The 23,133-nt window shown below is 46.0% G+C and overlaps 1 protein-coding gene across 5 annotated transcripts in view; it reads left to right on the forward strand.

The window, feature by feature from the left end:
- Positions 1–23,133, forward strand: part of LOC144098742 (uncharacterized) — a 202,251-nt gene that overhangs the window by 32,437 nt on the left and 146,681 nt on the right. For 2 of the 5 annotated variants that reach the window (XM_077631589.1, XM_077631593.1), the window contains exon 1: positions 11,255–11,550. The exons of 2 other annotated variants lie outside the window; for them this stretch is intronic. The gene's annotated coding sequence lies outside the window, so the exon portion shown is untranslated. Of the gene's footprint in view, positions 1–11,215; positions 11,551–23,133 lie in introns of those variants that run through there. One more of the 5 variants, XM_077631591.1, reaches the window with a different exon arrangement.

Below are 23,133 nucleotides of genomic sequence, written 5' to 3' on the forward strand. Positions count from 1 at the left end.
AATTCCATGCAGTGGTACAAAATCATCAGCTGGGACTCCTCGAATAAACAAAAAATAAACGTCCGAATGAACGCATTTAACCATGTTCTCAGCCGCTCGAGCGCTCATTTGCTTCCAGAGCTGTGGATGGGTTGAGATTATTAGCTTTCAGTTCTCATATATTCTTTAGAGCAATTGTTCGTGGCGAAAAGCGGCCACCAAAATACATGATGCGTCGCAAAAATTTGTAACTCGGGGCTCATACGCTGCAGCCCATAGGCTGCGGGGATGCCTTTGGCCGCACTGCACCGATTTCGCCGAGACTAGCTGTATCACTGGGCTGCCTGCCAACTTGGATCTCTTTAGCCGCGAGGGGAAGGCAGAGACCGGGGAGGAGGAGAGGAAAGGAGGAGCAAAGGCGGTGCTTCCTAAAAATAAAGCCCGATAACACGAACGCTCCGGGCTTTTTCTTTTATCTTCTTTCATTTTTCCGCGAGGAGGGAGGGAGGGAGGTCTGAACTCGCCCGACGCAACCGTGATGATGATGACAATGACTATGATGCCGGTGGCGTCTGCGTGCCTGTCACGTCCGCGGTAGCAAATTGCCCGGTAAGTGGCGCCCACCTCTCCCTCTCCTCGTCGCCGCTTAACCTCACCCACCTTCTTCCGTATTTTGGTGTTTTCTTCGCGTTTGTTTTGCGCAGTCCAGAGTGACGCTCGCCCTTCGCGCAAAAGCACTGGCGTCAGGAAGACTGCTGTCAGGTTGGCACCGAATCGCACTCCTGTCTCGTGCTCTCTCCCCCCCCTCCTTTTCTTTCTCCTTCCCTCCCTCCTCCCTGCCTCCACCTCCGTGCCTTCCCACTGGTCAACACACCGCCCGAGCGCAGCTACTAACTACTACGCAGCGCCGTCGCCGCATGGGTCTGCTTAAGAATCACGGGCTATAATCAGCGGACTTGGAAGCCTTTGTTTGGATGTCCTCGAGAGCACTGTGGGGAGCACAGCGGTACGAGTTCGTGTACGATTCAAGAGCAGATGCCTTTAGCTTGAATATCGTCATTGTTCAAGCGCAATCCCGATTGAGAAGGCAGAAATAAAATATACGGTTCGCGTGAAACTATAACGAAGCCTTTTAGCTGGAGCAGGGATAATATAAACATAAACGCCGAGGACAAAGAAAGTTGGCAGAAAATGATAGTCTCCAAGTACGCAAATGCAAAAAGGCCATAGCACAGTAACGAGGTTTGCTCGCGGGCGCATACTGAAAGAACGCAAAGACGGGACATGGAGCTCCTGTCCCTGCTTCTTCGTTTTGACAGGTGCTGAACACACCAAGAATGAAATGAGCCTAATGGTGTGCATGCGCTGAACTGCGCACGTCTGTATACCGGGAACGCGGTGTTCACGACACAGTCAAATACAGGAATCCTTCCAGGTGATAAATGAAGGAATTACAAGGCAGTCAAGTGGGCAGGAATACAATGCTGCTTGGGACTCCCTCGATATGAAGCACTGCTGTATACTGTAGAGTTAAGAGACCCTTACCTTGTCACGTGACTATGGCAGTGTGCGGGAGTTGTTTGTGTGTGCTTGGACCTGCATGCCCTTTTAATACCATAGAGTTTTACAAATTTATTAGAGAGCAATGAAGCGCCAGCGTCTATGGTAGTGTGTTAAAGGGTGCTTCTTCCTTCGCCGGAGTTGAAATGAGAACTTAGTATATTTTAGCTTGTCTAGAGTTTGGACGAAAAAGATGGATTTGGCTTTTAAAAAGCATGGCAGCGCCATTAACGATATGCCAACGATACACCGGCTGTAAAGCAACACGGAAAGTGGAGTAGGTATGTATGCGTCGATTGAATGGTGAGAAAGCGCGAACTAAAGTGCTTATATCTTCGTCAGATTCCGCATACATTTTATATGTACATTTGTATTCTATAGAAACTTAAAAAAAAAACGCTTAACTTCTGTAGCTTAAGTGCTATTGGAGTTCTGAGACTACTCTATGTACTTCCCACGTCGCTCTTCAAAAACTTTTTAACAATAGGGGCGCTCTGAGAAACCTACCAAATTCGTTGCCTTTGTCTAAATAAGATTGCTGCTCATAGCGACCAAATGGTTCCAAAGTTTGTCGGACATTACCACACGTTTATTTACAATTTTGGGTTATGGTTTGGTTTTATGGTTTTTATGGGGTTTAACGCTCAAAGTGACTCAGGCTATGAGGCACGCCGTAGTGAAGAGCTCCGGAAATTTCGACCACCTGGGGCTCTATAACGCGCACTGACATCGCACAGTACACGGGCCTCTAAATTTTGAGCTATAAATACGCATTGTATCGCTCATGAATTTTACTAAATATACGTAATTAAACGCTGTTACGTGCCTGTGTATATGCACAGATGCCCGTAGCAGAGAGCACAGATATTCATAGCGAAAAACTTTTTTGCTTGTATAACTGCAACCTTTTGTTGTGTATATTTACAGGAACATCCGCACTTGACAAAAATGTATTTGGATTAACATTGTCGGGCAGGACTTTTGTTCTGGTATGACCACAATATGACGGACGTATATGACGTATATATATAGCAGAGCGGGGATGAAAGCCGTCTTGCTGACGTCATTGCTGCTGTCATTCAGGTTTGGTATCGCACTTATGTCAATATAAATTTGCCTGCATATGCACATAGGATGGCAAAGCATTGTGACATGCAGCGCATAAAGTGGTAGCACTTTATCACCCGTAAATTCTAGGAAAGAAGGTACGAGAAAAACTATCTCTACAGCTACGTAGCTATATGTGTTGGCAGCAACCTGTGGTTATTATTTAAATCATGTTGATACTAGTGACCCGCCGCGGTGGCTCAGTGGTTAGGGCGCTCGACTACTGATCCGGAGTTCCCGGGTTCGAACCCGACCGCGGCGGCTACGTTTTTATGGAGGCAAAACGCTAAGGCGCCCGTGTGCTGTGCGATGTCAGTGCACGTTAAAGACCCCCAGGTGGTCGAAATTATTGCGGAGCCCTTCACTACGGCCCTTCTCTCTTCCTTTCTTCTTTCACTCCCTCCTTTATCCCTTCCCTTACGGCGCGGTTCAGGTGTCCAACGATATATGAGACAGATACTGCGCCATTTCCTTTCCCCCAAAACCAATTATTATTATTATGTTGATACTAGTGCTTTACCAACATGTCCCGAAGCTAAAGGTGAAGCCGAACTTTGCTCGAGTTCTATGCGGTCTCATATGACACTGTTGCTGAACTTGAATGGCTCTCAGCGTTCACATAGGGACCGCTGTAAAGACACGTAAGTAATTTCAAGCTCAAAAGCTAGCTTTTCAGTGGGCATTTTCGGGCGCAAGCAAGCATCAAAGCAGCCTTGATAAAAGCTGGAAAATGAGAGGTATTTTCGTGTTGTCCTATTTTATAAGTTTACAGCTGCATGCGCTACATGCATTGTCATACAACGTAAGTTGAATCAAGAGAAAAAAAAACAGTCCACGCACCGGCTTCTCGGAACTTGTGACCCGTGAGAAATTAAGCACACGTGTCTCTCGAACGGCACAGCCTGAACGCCTGTACCGTAAAACAACTTCCCCGCTTGACACCGGTTTACTTAACGCGCTTGTAAATGCATCTACGATGCGCAGAATAAAAGAATGCGCCGGTTATGCGCAACCGTTGAACTTGCGCATATATTTGATCTTTTGATTATCCGTGAGTTTCCGGCTGATCTATATTTTTTTCTCCGACATTCTTTTCTTGTTGTTTGTGGCGCCAGGCGGAAGCTGAACCTGGCGTGTACTCAGTTGAGAATATACAGAAATGTTGCAATGCGGGTCGAAATTTTCTCAAATCAGAGCATTGTACCGTCCGATAATACAAAATAATGGTAATTAGCGCATGTAATAAGGGAACTACTGCCGGGGAAAAAGCATCGAATAGCACAAAACGAAGCTCATAACTCTGCTAGTGGCCAGTCGCCTGAGACCGTGTATAGTTGAGGGAAAATTTATAGCCGCATTCAGAGTTGGTGGCTAATTTAATCAGGAATTCATTGGCATCTGGCACACATACGAGCTGCACGCCTTGATCGCCGTTCGCGCAGCTTGGGGTATTTAGTCTACGATATATAGCACATGTATATGACACTGTATTTACTGATGTACGAACACTTAGATAGTTTTTGCAGATCCTCCATGCCTGGTTAAGCAGCACTCGAAGTAAATCTACGCGTCGCTTTTGCTTGCATGACTTGCTTGTGTGCCTCATTGACCTTGACAAGCGTTGTGAAAGTACCCGACACATTTGCCGATGTTGCAGCTAATGTGAAGTCAAGTACAGCTAAATATGTAACTTCTTCACGGAGTTTATTTGGGGGCTCAGGGAAGACTGCGTCGTGAAGGTTACTTTTTCACTGCAGCAAAATCAACCGTATAAGCACTTCAATTTCACGCCGGGTCGCGTGCGAATTGCAAATGAAAAAGAAGCCGGCTCAAGGTCGGTTGTCTTGTTATCCTGCTGCATGCCTTTTCTGCCTGATTGGCTGCCTGCCAGCAGCGCACTTGTTTGGGCACTGTCAGTCGCTCAGCGTACGCGATACCAAATTTTCCGACACATTCCTTTGCGTACAGGTTTCTCTACTCATTGTAACACGTGTAGCTAGCTTTCTTGCGTGCTTCGTGCTCAGTACAGGAAGATATATGGCGTTTGAACGTGCTATGCATCCTACATGGTTCCGCGATTCAAGGTAAATAAAATTAGCAACTCTGCGGAGGAGCGTTACATGGTCCAAACTTTCGTCGATTCAGGTGTGTAGTGGTAAATGCTTAGTCGATGTTATACTCATGAACCAACGCGATTATCATCTACATGTTGTATGCTACATGCTACATGTACACGCTACATGCTACTACAGTACTACATACTGAGTTTTTAAAGAAGTCCGGCAACCGCGCGTGTGTACGTGTTTCCTCTAGTCCTGCGTCTTTTTTTTTTTAGCTGCGTCTTTTCCCTAGTATACTATACATGTACATGCTACATAATATCTGCTACATTCTGTAAAGGCTGTCAGCCGACGAGCGAATGGCTGTGGACAACGTTAGTGCGCGCACTTATCGGTCGTGCCCTTTATGCTGTGCTCGCAGTCCATGAGCTCGAACATAGAAGAGAAACTATATATAAATTAAAGCGTTTGGTATACACACACATCGCCACCATGACCTGCCTAGCTAATAAAATTTGCACGCGCCGTCGATAGCACATATCACTTTCCTCCTATCTGCTGTATGTAATTATTGCGTGTAATCTAGTCCATGAAAAATACAGTCAATAATATTGCTTCTAATGACTTTCTTATGTTCTTTTTGCATTGCGATGTTTCACTAGGAGATAAGTCCAAATGTACGTCTGCAGTCTGCTTTATCTGCAATCTTTTAGCTTATTTACAAGGGGTTGTTTACTACTTTTGGTCGAGAACAACATGACAACACATCCTTGAGTAACGAACTTTTTGGTGTACGATGCAAATGCAACGAAAATTTGGCGGTGGTTTAGCTGTGGTTAAACCTGGAGTGACGCGATAGCTACAGCTGGTCGAGTGGAACTTGGTCACGTGACCAACCCTGTGACGAGCCACGTGATCAGCCACGGCGCCGCGCCACCGGCAGCTGCTCCGCACCACGTGACCAACCACGTGACAGCGTGGCGGCGGTGGCTGCGCCGCCACGCTGAAGGCTCGAAATGCTACCGTAATGTTGCTATCGCTACAAAAGTACGGAAACGCATCGCGGTTTTGCAATATTATTAGTTGTTTTTCCTGTTGCGCTTCAATATATCGCAATTCCCTCTAACACGAGCAATAAGAGTGTGTAAAGGCCATATCGATGACAGTTTGTAGTGTTGCTTGAAATAAGTGGTCTCATCGCAGACATGTCGGTATGATACGTATTAGTTCTAACCAGCCATCACGCCTGTGCTGTAAGCAGTGTTTCCTATAAAACATACTTCTCTCCAGAAATGGGGATAAATTGTTGCTTAAGTAAGAAGTAGGGACATTTGAGCCGCTAGTTAAAGTTCAGGAAATCCGACAATTCCCAAAAAGGGAAACAATTGTGGAAATATGCTAAAAGCTTTCACACTTATTTTGCAACGGAAGGATATATGCAATAAACAAACTCCGAAAGCACGAAAGCAGATATGCCTTTCCCGATTTCTTTATGGGTTGCAGCACTTTTGTGGAATTTCATTTGTGACTTGTTCACCGTGAGCAAATACTTTTGGAGCCATCTTTAGCAGACGGAAATCCTATAGGCACGAAAAGCGACAAGCCTATCCATTCTTAATCGATGGGATCAATTTTGTAGAGTTTCATTCTTACTAGCTCAACGTCAGCAAGACTATTGGGACGAAATACAAGACGCCAGCGCACAGTGCGGCGTCAGTGCACGTTAAGGAACCTCGGCTAGTCAAAATTAATCTGAGCATCTCGGCGAAAGCGTCCCTTACAGCGCATGTGTCGCTTTTGGACGTTAAACCCAAGATATCAATACAAATACCAAAATTTTATGGACCGAACATAAGGAGACGGTGACCGTTTATGTTCGAAAACCAAAACGCATATCTCGTTTTCTATATGGGTAAGACCAATATTTTAGAATTTTGTTATGACTTGCTCATTATGAACACATATTTTTGAACGAAATGCAAGAAGCCCGTGAACAGTGCGATGTCAGTGCATGTTAAGGAACCCCACGCAGCTGAAATTATTCTAGAGCTCTCGGTTACAGCGTTTCTCACAGCCAATTCACTGTGTATGCGAGAAAACCGAGAGTCCTATACCCCCCTTTGTTCATGGTTGGGATCGCTTCTGGGGAATTTCATTATGACTTGATCACCGTAGCGAAGCTATTTTGAGCCTTATAGTGGACGACAACCCCCTATAATTGAAGCTATGGTTCAAAACAATCCTAGTTTGTGTGGATTGTCACGCTTTGTATTCCCGGCGATGAAGGGGCAGTTCGCATAGGTCTGGTGAAATGTCTTAGGGGGATCCCCCAAGGTGGAGTATATTTGTAATAAGGGAGTAATCACTCAATGGCATCCACCCGAGCGCAGCCATACGTCTACAAAGGAAGGCTATACAGCTCTCTCAGAAACTTGGTAGTTAAAGAAAAATTCGTCCTTGTCCGGGGTTCGAACCCTGGACAACCGCTTCACCGGAGCAGTCGCTCTACCAACTGAGCTAACCGAAACGACAAGCTTATGGTAGGGCGAGAGCGAATTGATCAATAACTCGAAGTGGGAACAGTGTTCGTCAAATTTTAGGGGAATCCCCCAAGGTGGAGTAGATTTGTAATAAGGGAGTAATTACTCATTGCCATCCACCCAAGCGCAGCCATATGGCTACAAAGGAAAGTTTATATTCTTCTTATATTTCTTCATTTTTTTATTTTTCACATAGGCTTGTACCATGCATGGTACTGCTCGAACATTTACGAACTAAAAGCTAGGTTTTAATTACGGCGTGTAGTTGTTCAGCCTTTTGAAAAAAAAAACTGGCGTTGACATACCGTCTCCGAAAGCAGTTCCTAGTAACGTAACCTCCGGTTATTGGTGACAAGACCATGATTCCTATGTGTACATTCTGGTTTTATTCAGCTATAAAAGCACACGGACATAGACGTTGGCCTGCATCGGTAGAGTATAGTGTTTTTAATCACTGAGAGACCACTCTGGACGAAAACGGGCCTTTTATTAGCTACAAAAGACCAAAACAACAAAATACAGGTATCTCCACCACCGGCCGACTTCGCTAGTAAAATGCGTGGATGAATAACACGTACACTCGCCAAAAATGGGTTCTAAGATATGACGTTTCGGGACCACTACGGGATTCTTGTTCACAATGAAGGTGGGCGAAATGGGCCGCTTCTTATAAGCGCACTTGATAGCGCAGTGAATGGGCGTAGTTATCCGGGATATTACCCTTCGTCTTGTTAATAACGTTATCCGTAGTCTTAATATAAAATGATTTTAAAAGCTGTCAGGGACGATAAAGGTTTCATTGTGTCTAAGATTGTGGCGTTTTCCCAGTCAAAGGTGTGCTTCATTTCTTGAACATGCTCTGCTAGTGCGTTCGATGACGTGCGACATTTGCTGAAGTCGTTCTTGTGGTCTCTTAATCTTCTCTTAAAATCGCCTGACTCGCCAATGTATGATGCATCGCAGTTTATGCAGGGGATTTTGTACACAACTCCGGGGTAGCGTGGGCGCTCCAGGCGATCTTTAACATGACAGAGCTGTTATTTCAGCTTGTTGGATGGCACGTGCGCAATGCGCACATCATATTTTGCAAATATCCATGCCAGAGCCTCACTTGTCCCCCGGGCGTAAGGTATGCTCGCGCGCTTCTGTTGCAGAGTTGCGGTTGCAACAGTTGCAGGTTGCAGAGAGCGGCGTTGTTCGTTCTGCAGCAGTTGTCGGGGATAACCATTCTTCTCGAGGTCGATGCGGGCTTTTTTTCTGCTCCGAATAGCGCAGACCGGGACTGGAGCAAAGACGAGCTGCACGTTTATATAGAACGGACGCGACGGAACGTTTGTGGCCGTTTTATTCATCCACTATGTTTCCCCCTCGCCAGACAGGATTCTGTAGAACCCTTGACTAAGTAAAATGCGTGCGCCAACTTTTTTTAATAGCGGATCACGGAGTCTACGCTTCACCGCTATTCACTTCGGAACGTTGGCAACCCATCCTATTCGGAAAGGTTGTCACGACTTTGAATCGACCGGCGGAAAATTTTTAAATCCAATTTTCTCGTGCATAAGTGCGTGTATTGCTGCTGGACAAACGTCCACAAAGCAAGAAAAAGGCAAAGAATAAATATTTAATGTTATGAATAATTGCATGCAGTTTCCAACAGTGTCCCTTTAAGGTGAGCTCCGTTCCAATGAGAGATTTCTGATTATGAAATATGTGCAGGTAGCTGTGAGATACAAGGGAACGGCCAGTTCGCACGCAAGGAAATATTTTTTGTTGTTACTTATACGCACTGATGCGTGTTTCCGATGGTACTATTTCTCCAGAGCAAGGCTATTCAGAAAAAAAAAAAAGAATACCTGTTCTTGTAACTTAGATTTGTGGATAAATAACATATTGATTGTTCGCAATAAGTTTCATATTTGCGCTATTTGCACGTATGCGGAATTGGCGGTAAGATGATAAGTCTGCATGGAATCGAGCGGGGAATTAGCAAGCGAATTTAGTTTTAGAAGAACTTTTTGTGGGGCTAGATGGTACATGTTGTAACAAAATAACTGCAGCGCAACCAAGACGAACACAAGAAAGGACCACACAGGACTAGCGCTAATCCTGTGTGGTCCTTTCGTGTGTTCGTCTTGGTTGCGCTACAGTTCTTTTGCTACAGAATTTAGTTTTAATTGGAATTATTGTGATTCGTTTGCAGTGGTTATAGCTCATGAGAAATCGATTGAAAGGAGATTTTATATATTTGCGAACGACTAGATAAAAGCATACTTTTGACAGTGCAGCATTAATAGCGCAATACTGAAACCAAGTTTCTTTCTAAACGATTCGGCAATGAATTCCTTGTTGTGTATTCTCGCTACATGCCTATACACATATATACATCTATGCAAGTGCCGCATTGTGCGCCGCATTGTGTGCAAACCTATTTAAAATGTGCGCAATGTGAGAGCACTATTCAAAAAATGAGCAAGACTTATTGTTCCGTCATATTCAAACAACGCGTCTTTCGCGACTGAGTATGCATGCAGCGCGAGAATCCCCCTTCCCTTGTTTGTGCGTTTTATGATGTGTTTTTATTATTACAACAGACTCAGTCCTGTCATGAAATCGTGTTTATTATAAAACTGATTAATTTTATACCTGTTAACCAATTTTTTTTGTCCCACACGCTCAAACCTGTGAGCAGTGACGGCTTATTGATGGCCTTCAAGGAACGGTATACATAACTTTATAACAATGGTCGTGGTAGTAATTTATTGAAGCTTGTACCCCGCAAAACGGCGTTACTAGGACGGCCACAGGCACAAGTAATTTGGGCTCAGAAAACATGCGAAGACATTTTCGTCCTCCGCGAGTACACGAAGCAGCGAACACGTCTGCTGTTGGCTTTGCGCCTGCATGCTTTTAAAGAAGGCAGCCGCGCACGACGAGGAAGCAGAGCTGGACGCCCACCTATATAGTGCTTGAAAGCCTTCAGAGCTTAATCTTGTATTCGTTGAATAAACTTGGAACAGGCGTATACTTGTTCCCGCGGCGCGGCATTACGTAGACCCTAAGGAGCTCTTCTGCGAAATAAGATCAGAATATGTGTGCTCAGCTCTAGCCCGCGCTTGCATTGTACGAGCTAGCTAGCAAGACATGCGTTTATCTACTTCTTTTTTTTTGCCTCCAAGAAAACCAGAAAAGCGTTATCCGGAAGGGTTTTATACCATTTTTGTCTCTTTAAGAGTTCCGGACGACCCCGCGTGCTTGCGAGCTGTTTCAATTTCCTCTCCGCTGTTTTTTCACGCTATGATTTTCTGTTGATGGGTGGCACATTTGATACCAGTTTGAGGGACGTGTAAAATAGAGAGCTACAGGTACTTATTAATTAGACATATAGTAAATTCGAACAACCGGACCCTTTACACTGCGGGGCAAAAGCGCTCCCCCTATATTTGAACAGACTTGTCACAAATGGTGTCACTGTTGACATAGAACCCCGGATGCGCACCTAAATCCATGTGACGCCGTTTTTTCACGGGGACGGATCAGGGCCGGCATATTTTCGGAGTGCTCGCGCAGGCACGTGTCAGAAAGAGGCGAACCTTCCCATCATCCACCTCCCGTACGGGGCCCTCCCAATCGGCGTAATCCATTCGCGCCAGCTTAAACCCTTCCGGAGGAGGGAGCAGATTGGCTGCTCCATCTCGGGAAAGAGGCGTCCAAATCTATTGCGAGAGACAAGCAGGGGAAACAAGAGAACGACAGAAAAAGAAAGCAGCGAGGATAGCAGGAGGTAAGAGAGAGAGAGAGGAGGAAAAAACAGGCCCCTGTTTGGAAACAAGCAACCCAACAGAAACCGAAGTCCAGCTCAAAACGAACTGAAGAGAGCGCTCGTTGGCGCCGTCGAGAGCGGCTAGGGAACAATCTAAGGAGTCTGCTCCGCCCCCTGGGGACCGAGGAGGCGGGGCCTTCCGGCAATGGCGGCCTCGTTATGCGGCCGGCCGCACCTTTTTTGCGTTTTCGTTTGGCGTGGCGCAGTCGCATGCGAGACGGTGCGGTGGTGAGGTGTGCTGGACGGCCGAGGCGAGTGAGGGAAATACGCGAAGGTGGCGGTTTGACTCGTGATTACGAACGCAGCGAGCAGTTTGCTCGCCTTTCGAGTGCGCGGCAGTCCAGTGCCCAGGAAAAATGCCCGCGCCAGTGCTGCCGACGCCGGCGACTTTTGGATTTGCGAACTAGCGGCGGACTACGCATACTGACTTCGACCTCTTCGACGTCTGTTTATCGTGTTGTAGTCTGCGACGGACGGCGCAAAGGTGAGCTTTTATCGCTCCTTTCGCGCCGACGAAACTAATCGCCCCAGTGCGATTAGGCTGGACGTGACGCTACGTCATTCTGCGCGTGCATATCCCAATCGATTAGTAGTTATCGCGATTACTGTTGTTTAGTGTATTTCTTGGTTAACCGGCGATCTTGCTTCGCTGCGCGTGACTGATAGTATGTAACATTTGGTAACATTTGGTGTAACATTTAGTATGTAACATCTTTTCAATTGTTTTAGTTCGTGCCAGATCTAGATAATGTGGCATTGCCTGGAGCCTTTCGCTCGCTGTCTACCGGCCGACAGTGCATCGTATACCATGCACTGACGGTTAATTTACGTCGCCTCAGCTCGCCTTACCACACGGGTTTTCTTGCTTCAGCGCAGGATGTACGCGGTGTCTCTTCGACACAGCTGTTGTTTTATGCTTCCTAAGACGGCGAATGCAGCCTCCGCCCGATATCGGCGCATTTGCAATTCATTAAAGCGAACTCGCTGTCCAAGGCTGGCGGCTCATTGATTTATGGCTACGACTTTTTTGAGTGGCACATCCGATCGCAGTCCTCGGAAGCCGTCGCTGTATATCTCCGGTAGCCCGTGACCAAAGGGTGGAAAGATAAGAAAGCGCGGCGTTCATCTATTTGCATCTTAGAACGAGAGAGAAAGAAAGTGTATCGGATAGTTTCTAACATCAATTTCAAGCAAACGTCTCAAGCCTTGTCTCTCAAGCAATTATTTATTACTATTATTGGCATTCCTGTGCTACCGCGCATCTCTTTTTATCGGGAAGACGGAATTTCCCTTTTTGTGACAAATTACTGCGTCAATCCACCGTTCCCTTTTAGGTGCTGAGCCGTTTCTCTTACGCACGTCTAAATCGCTTTGCCTACCCTGCGCACGCGAAGTGCGTTTTCGTATATGGCTATGTTCTCGACGATCTGTTGTCTCATTTTTATCTTATCATTAAATTCACTTCCAGTGCCTGCCTACGTTTCGGCTCATATCGTATCGGCTTATATACACATGAGAAGTGTCCTAGCGCCACAGGTTCTACTCCGATCTTGTTATCTGCGCCGAAGATTACGAGCCATAACTGGAAAGCCATGATTATCACTCAATATGCAGCGGATATCTGCAGTTATCACCCCGCTATAACATTATTGATCATAACGACTCTTTTGATCTCCTTAGTGGAGGTCATTCAAGCTCATAAAATCTGACTGCAACTCACAAGCCACGAAGAAAGGGATACCAAGCTTCTTGACAAGCTGCCGTTGATGTTTTGTTCTTATACATGCTCGAGTTTCGGTTGCAAGATGCTGTTTAAAGTACCATGTATCGGTTCCCCTCGTTCCAATCCCTTAAAGATTCAAATTGGGTGAGGCTGCGGAGTCTATTATGCTAAAAATGCTATGCGGTCTAGCTATTAGAAATTTGATAATTGTATTTTATGACATTATCTGAGTTCTTGCACACAAACATTATCGTGCGGGATGCGAATGGGAAATTTTGATTCTGAGTCGAGCGAATGTCAAGTGTGATGCAATCGTTACGCCTATGTGCCGGGAGAAGCAGCAGATTCCTTCTAGGGCGCCATGGACGACTCTCCACAACCCCGGATGTTATTCACGAAAAGTACTGCAAAAAAAGAGTATACAAAGATAACGTGTAGCCCGTAGGCGAAGCTGCCAGCAATCTCTGCATATGTAAAGAAATGGCGTTCACGTATATCTTGGCGAACAAATTGTTCATTAGCAAAACAACGCAGTGCGTTTAGGTCACAAATTATCAGCCCCCTTTCCTGCAGCTGCACGCGTGGAGCGTCTTTAGCCAACCCCGTGGGCGTTGGCAAGACGTCATTGGTCGTCTCACGTTGCGTCACACGGCGACGACCAATCGCATACAAAGATGTTTTCCGAGCGATCTGCCTCCCACAGCCTCGCGTGTGAAGGACGAAAGGGAAAGGAGCTGCAGGAGGCAACAATAAAATTGAAAGTGAAAGTCTGCCCGCAGTGGCGGTGCGATCGGATGCGATAACGGGGCATTAACGAAGTTGTCGTTATTCTTATCGCTCGCTTCCTCCCTGTGGCGTGGGCTGCATGCGATTTCCCTATCTTATTCGGATCAGCACTGCCGCTTTATATACCTGACGTCTCAGACTCGTTATCGGCACCCCTCGACTGTTGCTTCGATATACCTCGTCGACCTTGCTGCTGCATTTATATGCTCCTTATGTGTGCGCGTTTCTTTCACTACGCGTGCTAGCCTAGAGTATGGAGTTAACCATCGCCCTAATAGAACCCGGCTCTCTCACACATGTATAAACTGGTCGTTCAACTTGCGAGAGAGGCTCATCCAGCCATTTTTAAAGTCGCTACTCATAGTAGATTTCACGCGCTTCCGCTTATCTATTCGACTCCCTTCACACGCCAAGAACGTTCAATTTTCAGGCCGCGCGCGTCCTGAACATCCACCGCCTCATCTTTTCTCATGTAGTCATGAATCCTGACTACATCTTTTCTCATGTAGTCATGAATCCTAACTACTAACACCACTCGGCTCCGATGGGATCCGACTTCCGCAGCGTTAATCCCGCTGATAATTTTGTTCGCCAGCGGCGACTTACCGCGTATCACTGCACAACCTCAAATGAGTCGGCGGTTATCACCTGTCTCCGATTGTCGTCACACTCCCTGTGAGGTTACTTTCCAGCATCATTCATGTGCAGAAATGGGGGACGAGCCAGAGATAAGGGTTAAAACTTGAATGGACGGAGGGAAAAAAAGAATATACATTTACTAAAGTAACCGCGTGCGACTAGACAATATATATAACAAATTGACGTGCGTCAAGGACCTAACCTAATCAAAAACACGCAACAAGAGACAGTGATTTGACCCTTGTGCCAGGGCTGATTTTCTGTCCGGAATTTAAGGCAAGGCGAGTACAGCGGTTAAGCACTTCAGAAAACATTGTGAGTTAATGTCAAAGCATATCGCATGTCACAAAGTACGTAATTGGAAGTGGCAGTCAAACAGACCACCCGCGGGGACAAAACCTGTCAAATTATGGCCTATACCCTAGCACGGCAGTCATGTACGCGCCAAACATGAGCGTACAAGAAGGCATGAGCTCTGCGAACAAAGGGTAAGAGTGAAAGAAAACGAAAAGAAAATAGCGTCACACTTGTCTGAGCTGCAGGCGGCGGCTATATATAGGCGTGTATAGAGATACAGCAGAGAATGCAGCGGGGTTTGGTGTACATGTCTCCTTTCGAACAGGCCTCCCGCGTCTGTTTGGGGATATAACTCACGCTGACATGTAAACATGGGCCGGTGTGCGCACTTCCGACAGTGCGGTCATGTATAGGGAGCATGAACGCGAGCTTATATGTCTATACGCGACTTTCGCCCAATATATATATACGCGAACTCAATTCATCATCCCACTTCATTCGTCTTCCCAACGCCTCGATCATTGGACACTGAGCCGCTTCTCCTGTGCATTGCCTTTCCTCTTGCTGTCTATTTCTCTATTTTTCCTTTTAACTTTTTGCCCCAAGGGATTCATCACATTCGAAGCCAGCTGTTGCGCGGCGCCGGCCGGCCTTATCATACATTTGAAGCACGTTCGTTTCATCCGACCGTTTGACAACAACAAAACTTGTGGCGCCGCCCGCAGGCTAATCCCCGCAGATGCCTTAATTCTGCATGCCACTCTGCTTCTTAATTTTCTTTTTTTTTGTTAATTCTCTCTGCTGTCACACTCCAAGTCTTCCCGGCATTCAGAAGCCTTTGCATGCATGGGCTCTATCTAGTATACGCGGTCTTGGGTGTAGCGGCTGAAAAGCCTTCTGTAGCCAGGTGCATTACAAACGCGTGGATGACGTCAGCCAGGGGAATTTCGCAGGTGCGCGGTACTGGAGTATTTCGCAAATGGCTTGAAAGGCACAGCTGTAGGCAGCCGTGCAGCTTTATTGGAATCTCCGAACTCCGCGCATACTATTTTCCCTATCTGCCGCAAAATTTCCCGCCATCTGTGTGGTGTAGCAAACGCTCGTAATGCAGCGAACAGATGACCGACTACCTCTTAAGTTATACCGGAGTGGCCTCCCAGAGAAGGTAAACACAGCGTGAGTCAGGTCGATATATACGAGATGAGGTTGGGAAGATTACAGGGATATAGGGCGGCCACAACTGCAGGATGCCTTTGACCTTCTGTGGGCGTAGCTAGCTGATTGGTAGGTGATGGTTATTAACATACCATCCTGAATCGTATGTATAAGCCTCTTAAAAAGTTGCTGCGGCTGAGTACCTTCCGTGCGCTTTAGCTTCCATGGCAGCTGCAAGCTCAAGGTGGCGGCTTCCAGAACGCGGTTCGCTTGTGAGCGCGTGAGAATGGCACGCTTCTGGAAGGCGTCGCCTAGCATCTGCAGTTTCTCCTCCACTGCAAGAACTCGTGAGAGGGAATAAAGAGCTAAGTAATTTTATTAGAAAGTATTTGTGCACTAAATTCATGCACCCATCCGCTTTGTCGGCTGTCAGAGCACAATGTGCGAGTCAAACATATGCACGCAAGAGACCCACTCATAAATGACGCCGCAGGGCTGTAAAGGAAAAAAAAATTACTGTATTACTGTAAAAATTACTCTAAAATTGTAAGCGCTGTAGGAGTGCGTTTGCATCGATTGTCATTAGAAGTCCCAGTATTCTATCTAGACTGCAGTATCTCCTCCGCCTTCCTATTCTTCAAAGTACACGTGCAGAATATAGCTAACATGTTCTATCTATGTGGGCATGCATACAATATATACACTATGCGTGGCCGTGTATGCAGTATACGGTATACCTCACACCGTGTGTACAATATGCCTCTATATCATGTATACAGCATACCTCTATAGTTCTACGCCATGTATTCAGTACACCTCTTTATCATGTGCACAGCATCCCTCTATGCCATCCGTACAGCATACGGGTATCTGCACAATGTATGCAGTATACTTCTATGCCACATGCATACAGTGTACCTCTAATTCCTCTGATTCTACACCCCCTTACATTCAGTACGCCTCTATGCAATGTATACAATATACATATCTAACTCTAAATCATGTATCAGTATTCATCTGTACCTCTGCACTATGTATACAGTGCATCTCTACATATCTGCACTATGTATAGCATACCCCTGCAGCATGAACATGTATACTTCTACACCATATGTGCAGTATACATCTGTACTTATACACCATGAATGCAGTATACCTCTATACCATAAATGCAGTGTACCGCTATGGTACACATCCATGGAGTATACCTCTATAATTCTGCACCATGTTACAATATACTTCATGCCATGTATGCAGCATACTTCTACACCACGTATGCAGTACACCTCTACACCATCAATACACTATACCTATATAACTCTGCACCTACGGTATTCCTCTGTTAAATACATGGGAGCGTGGTATACGGGTTCAGTGTTGTACAGATGAGCTCTTCAGTAGTCGTAAAAGTGTTACCGCGAAGTGTAGACGGAAGGGTGTATAGCGAAAATCTGGCCAAAATGGATTTTGTGCATTGAAAAAGGCCCTTCGAAGAGGGAAAAAAGTGGCGCCGCATCTTGCAGTTATCACTATTTCTGTGTCTTCTTAGTTAGTGAACCTGGAGGAAACTTTAGCTTGTTTCCATTTTTCTGTTATCAGATACGCATGGGTCAATGTTCTGTGGCGTTACTGGAAGTGCGATAATGTTGTTGTTGTTGTTGACCTCACACAATGGCACATACCGACAAGGGGGATTGGCCATAACCAGGCGGTGACTATTTAAACTTTAACTATCACGCCGTTCATTTCGTTTTCTTCCTTTCTCACTTCCCGAAGCCACCAGCTTTTCCGTGCGCTCTGCACCGGTATGTGACTTAAAATTGGCAGCTGTGATGGGAAGCAATGCAATCTTGTTCACAAAGCCACAAAAGCACAGACGTAAAAATATTCGGATTTCGAGCATGTTACAACTTGTGCATTGTTCTTTTACTATTCGTCTTCCGTACATGAGGAACATATATGCACAAATCGGGAGTAATGTCCCATTTTAGCCTCAGTTTCGATTATGATGATGTCCTCAGGCTTAGTGACACGCGACTGGGGGACTGGCCAGGGTACATTGTGGATGGAAACGCACTCATGGGCAAGGAGTATTTGGATAACTTTGTGTCTTAGACTAGAATTTGTACGAAAAGTGGAAAAAGAAACGAAAAAGAAAAAGCAGTGAATTCTCGATTCCATTCTGGACGAGCAAAAGTCATCATCTACCCGGGGCACAGGCTGGGACAGGCGAGTAAGGAAGAAGAAAAAAAAAACATGGTGGATAAGAGCAAGCAATTTAAAGTTCCTCGTTATCTGAAACAATCAGCGAAGAGTGTTTGTCCAGGTACCTTTTCCACCGAGGACTTGAAATCAAAGCAGCTCTCTGAGAGCAGGACGACTTTTGCTTCGTGCGCGTGTAGCTAGCAATCTAAACACGCAACGGGGATATCGCATAACATGCATGTGCGCAGCTCCATCTCAAAAGCACGTGCTGGCGACTTGTCAGACATAGTCAAGTATAAAAGGGTAATTATAATCGTCTTAAAGCGTCGCAGCGAAGAGAGAAGAAAGAGGAAATGCGAAGTCTGCATGCTGGGGAGGTATGCAGTCGAGTAGAGACTGGTGCCCAGAAGACGCGTGCATAAAAAAAAAAAAGAAGCTGTACAGCATTTCGTTGCGACGCATTTTAGGCTGGAGTGTCTGCGTGGGTCGTGGTTGTATCAAGAACGAACAGCGCGCGCTCAGCGATATCTCTCCCCGACATCGTCTTACTGCCTCGTAGCCCGCTGCCGGTGCCGCTTATCTGATCGAAGCCGGAGCTGGCGCGTAGGAAAAAACTTGACGAAAGGAAAGCGCCCGCGGCCACGGTATCGATGAAGGATGAATACACGGGAGCGCGGAAGTGTGCGGAGGGCGGCTCATGAATTTTGATCTGGCCGTGCGCCCCCCCCCCCCTTTCTATCCCCCTCCCCTCCCACCCCTCTTCCTCCTCCGTCTCACTGTGACGCTTTGCGTCTGGTGGCAGCCTTGCCAAAACGCATGGAAGTGCATACAGACGTTCCTGGTGACGCAGCATCGCGCGCTTGATTTGAGGAAGTGTATAAAATGGGAGGAGATTGAAAAGCCGATTGCACGAGGGTTGCTGTTCGTTCCTCATCATAGATCCCGAGTGGCTAAAGAAAGAAAGAAAGAAAGAAAGAAAGAAAGGAAGAAAAAAAAAGACAGAAAGAAAGGAAGAAAAACAAAAACAGATATGACGTGGGAATGACCATCGTCATCACCACCGTCAGCAACCACACCATGTCCGCGGCAGTGCGAAGGTCTCTTGCGAAACAACCTTACGGGATTGAATACTTTCCTCGTAATTCTCCCCCATATAATCGAAAGCTCCCTGAAGTCTTTATGGCGTTCGCTTCGTGGTGATTATATATATATATATATATATATATATATATATATATATATATATATATATATATATATATATATATATATATATATATATATATATATATATATATATATATATATATATATATATATATATATAGACTCCGAAGACGTTAACTGCCGCCCATAATCTGTGCAGCCTATTCGGCGATATATTCTGGAACATCGCCCTTGCGTCTGGCACTGAGTAAGCAGACCACACTTGAAGGCTTACCTCATCTTTTGTTACTGGTTGAGACGGTGCCGTTGTCTTTTCAGGCCGATATTAGTTTCCGATTGTTGAACGGTCGACGCCGTCTTACGCATGCGCGGTTGCTACTTCCATCTACCGGTGTCGCTTGCGTTCGGCGTCTTTCTGGTCTACACAACTTTATTTCCTCGCCGTTGTCGTTTTGTGAAGGAGATTCTTGAAGGTGGAAAGTTTAAAAGCTCGCCAGAAAACAGAGGACGCTCTGCCTTGTTTTGCATCTGTCGGTGTTCTTGACCAGAAGTAGAGTAAGGCTATGTTAAGACTACAGTCATTGTGTATGTAACATGTAACATGTAGCATTGTGCGTGAGTGCCTCACCAGGCCCAGATTCACGCATTCCTTTTAACTAGTTCAAATGGTGGCGTCACTGACTCAAGTTATGTGGGACGACTGTTTAGCTTAAAACAGACAGCAGGGGAAACGAATTAAACACCTCTAGTCCGCATCTTCTAAAACAGATGGTTCCGCATCCCTCTATACTGATCACAAATTTTGCATGCACTGTTATAATAGACGTTATAGGTCAGGGGCTCTGAGCCAGCACAATGAATGTGACATAGAAGAATAAGCGGGCGTCTCCCGGAGTAGTTCACGCGGAGGCTATGGAGGTAAAACGGGCGTCATAGAGTCGCCATGCGTTTTGCTTTTGCCGGTACTACATGGACAAATAAACGCCCAGCGAAGCACAGCGCATCGAATCCAACGGTATTCCATGCAGCCTTATTCAAAATAAACATCCCTGTAAACAACCCATTCGCTCGCGCGTAATCGCTGTGATCTCGCTTGGAAACTGTGGTCAGGCACGAGTATACATTTCATATGCACTATACCCAATAATCCCCATACACAGTCATTATGGTCTGCCTCATAACTCATAGTGTTGTTCCAGGGCTTTAAAATCCAATAACCATTATTTAAGATCATCCGAGCTTCCTTGCCAAATTACCAAGTAGCATCATTCGTTTCCATTATCGACACGACATGAGCAAAATCAGTAAGGAAGTCGACTCTATAATGTAGACTCAGCGGGGAGTGAAAACTGTTCTTAATATGCGGAGTTCGAATTAAGGGAATCATTTTGATACACGTGGTGTTTAAGGGGCCAAAGCACCGTTCGAATAAACCGGACGGGCGACTTCACTATACAGTGGCGGGAGCAAAGCCGCCTTTGGGTTATCGTCGTCTTTTTCGTTGGTGGGACGGGTTTTATTGGCCGTGGGTGTGTACATAAATCGTCCCGGCGTGTCTTCTGTGGGCGCCGCTTCCGCCTGAATCCGAGGCGAGATCTCGAGCGCGGTCGCAAGGAGGACGGTAAAGGAGGCGGGGGGGGGGGGGGGGGGGGGTTATGGTGCCCCCGGGGTTGACTGCCCTCTTGCGAGGATGAGGCTGCTTCCTCTCGGCGCGCGGGCGCATCGCTTGTAAACACTCGCACTAACACAAGGTGAGTATACCGCGCGTTTTGCATTCGCTGGCGCGGTACTTTTCTCTTTATTTATTCGTTGTTTCTGCCTCGAACTCGGTTCTTGTCGTATAGAGCTGTTCTTTCTCAAACGTCTTGTCTCCTGCGAAGAATCCCTAAAAATATCAAAAAAAAAGGAAACATCGACTGCATCGACCGCGCATATGGTCGAGCTCCCTGTATAAAGCACGCTGTCGTGCTGCAGAGGCGCTTGGGACAAAGCTCTAATGAAGTTGAGATAACGAGGTCCAAAAACACTTATGTGTCTCGCTAACGTCTCTCCGGTTTCATTTCATTTTATTTATTGCGCTCAACGACGTGAAGGGGGTGAGAGAAAATAGCCGGCTCATGAGCGGTTGACGAACTCGCTCTCCCCTGTACATAAAGGAAAGGGCGTACATAACACTAGTGGAACGTGAATATCAGAAATCAACTAGCTACGAAAACCAAAGGCTCATAATTGCGCACGGTTAATGAGCCGCTAATTAGTGTTTTTCTTCGAAAACCGGAAAACAAAACGTATTCGCCTACGAGCACTGAGCCACGGGAAATAGTTAATAGCGCCGATATAGCAAAAACTTGGTACAGCCTTTGTCAAAACTATCGAGTCCACGGGGTTTGCTTATAAGCTTTGCAGTAGGCTTCTTAATTGGTGGTTCCTTAAATCCTACGTTTCGAAGGAATGAGGACGAAAATCCTTGCACCGTCAAGAGCATTACCAGTAATTTGGGGCGAAAGCTCCTAGTTCCCTTGACTGCCACCACGTGGTGCATGTGTTTAATAATAATAATAATAATAATAATAATAATAATAATAATAATAATAATAATAATAATAATAATAATAATAATAATAATAATAGGTTTTGGGGGGAAAGGAAATGGCACAGTATCTGTCTCATATATCTTTGGACACCTGAACCGCGCCGTAAGGGAAAGGATAAAGGCGGGAGTAAAAGAAGAAAGGAAGAGGTGCCGTAGTGGAGGGCTCCGAATGCATGTGTTTGAAAATTTAAAATCAGCACGTGACGTGAGAAAGAAAGAGAATTACACAGAAGTTCAGCAGGAGCTGACCGAAAGGGCAAAAGGGGCTGAAACATTCAACGGGCTCCCGGAACAGCGGGACCGCGTCCATCATCGTTTAGGTACAATTAAAATATTTTCATCATCATGCCTCCCACTGAAGAGCTGCAGGCCTCTAGGCTTAGCGGCAGTGGCTGGGCGATGTCTCGAACTCCTGGTAATGACTCTGAACGCTGGCGGCACATAGCGAGGCACGTCAGCGTGACTCAGAATGAAACCCCTTGGGACTTTTATTTTTGACGAATGATGTGAATAAGTAACGTGTGACTTAATATGCTGCCGCCCTCTGATCGGCTGCACCGCATCATGTCGCTTCTGACGTGTGGGCATCCGTAGATTTCGGGTTTTTGTGGAATTTGATGCACAAATGTGCAGATTCCGGAACTCGATGCGGATGCGCTCCCGCCATGAATATGTATTCGCAGTTCATGGTCGAGATAAGCGAGATGAATGCAAGACAAAGCGAGCCTGCTCACCGTAAGAACCCAAGAGAGAGAGAGAGAGAGAATCTAAAGGAGGAAAGCAGTGAGGTCGTGTATTTTTAACAGAGATAGGTTATCGGTGATGTATACTTAGATCACTTAGAAAAAAAAAAGCCGCTAAAGCACATTCAGTGAGCCTTTACTCGTATGGAAGTAACCCTTTAAGTATAGAGCAGTGGACACTCCTTTTGAGTGAAACGTAAAGCGCGAATGCATCGGTACAGCCAGTTCGAACCTAAGCTAAACCTGAGGAGGACGTATAGGGGTGTTAGATTTGTATAGTATAGTATAGCATAGTATAGTATAGTATAATATAATATAATATAGTAGAAGAAAGTATAAGTGCGTTCGATTAGTATAGTATAGTATAGTGTTATTAGCACATAGCATAGCACAGCGTAGCATGTATTACAAGGCTGAGTGTCGGAAGCGCGGTATTCCTGCGTATGTTAAGTCACTGTAGTATACATAAAAAAGGAAACGATCTTCGTAATATATATCTTTAAGTTTGTCCGTACTTGCAAGTCTTTGCGAGATGTATACGTCTTAGACGATAAGCTGCGGCGATTAGACGCGCTTCACCGGCCCATTTCCTCGCTCTAACTGTGTCGCCCGGCGTGAAAATGCTTGCGCGCGAGCGCCTCGGGCAATCGCCTCTTTAAGCGCCGCTCTCGAAGACCGCAGCAACCGGCGTTGTGGGCAATTACAGGGCCAGCCCACTCGAGCGGCTAATGCGACAAGTGCTCCGGCAAGTGCAAAGCG

The sequence above is a fragment of the Amblyomma americanum genome, chromosome 7 (assembly GCF_052857255.1).
Source record: "Amblyomma americanum isolate KBUSLIRL-KWMA chromosome 7, ASM5285725v1, whole genome shotgun sequence".
NCBI lineage: Eukaryota > Metazoa > Arthropoda > Arachnida > Ixodida > Ixodidae > Amblyomma > Amblyomma americanum.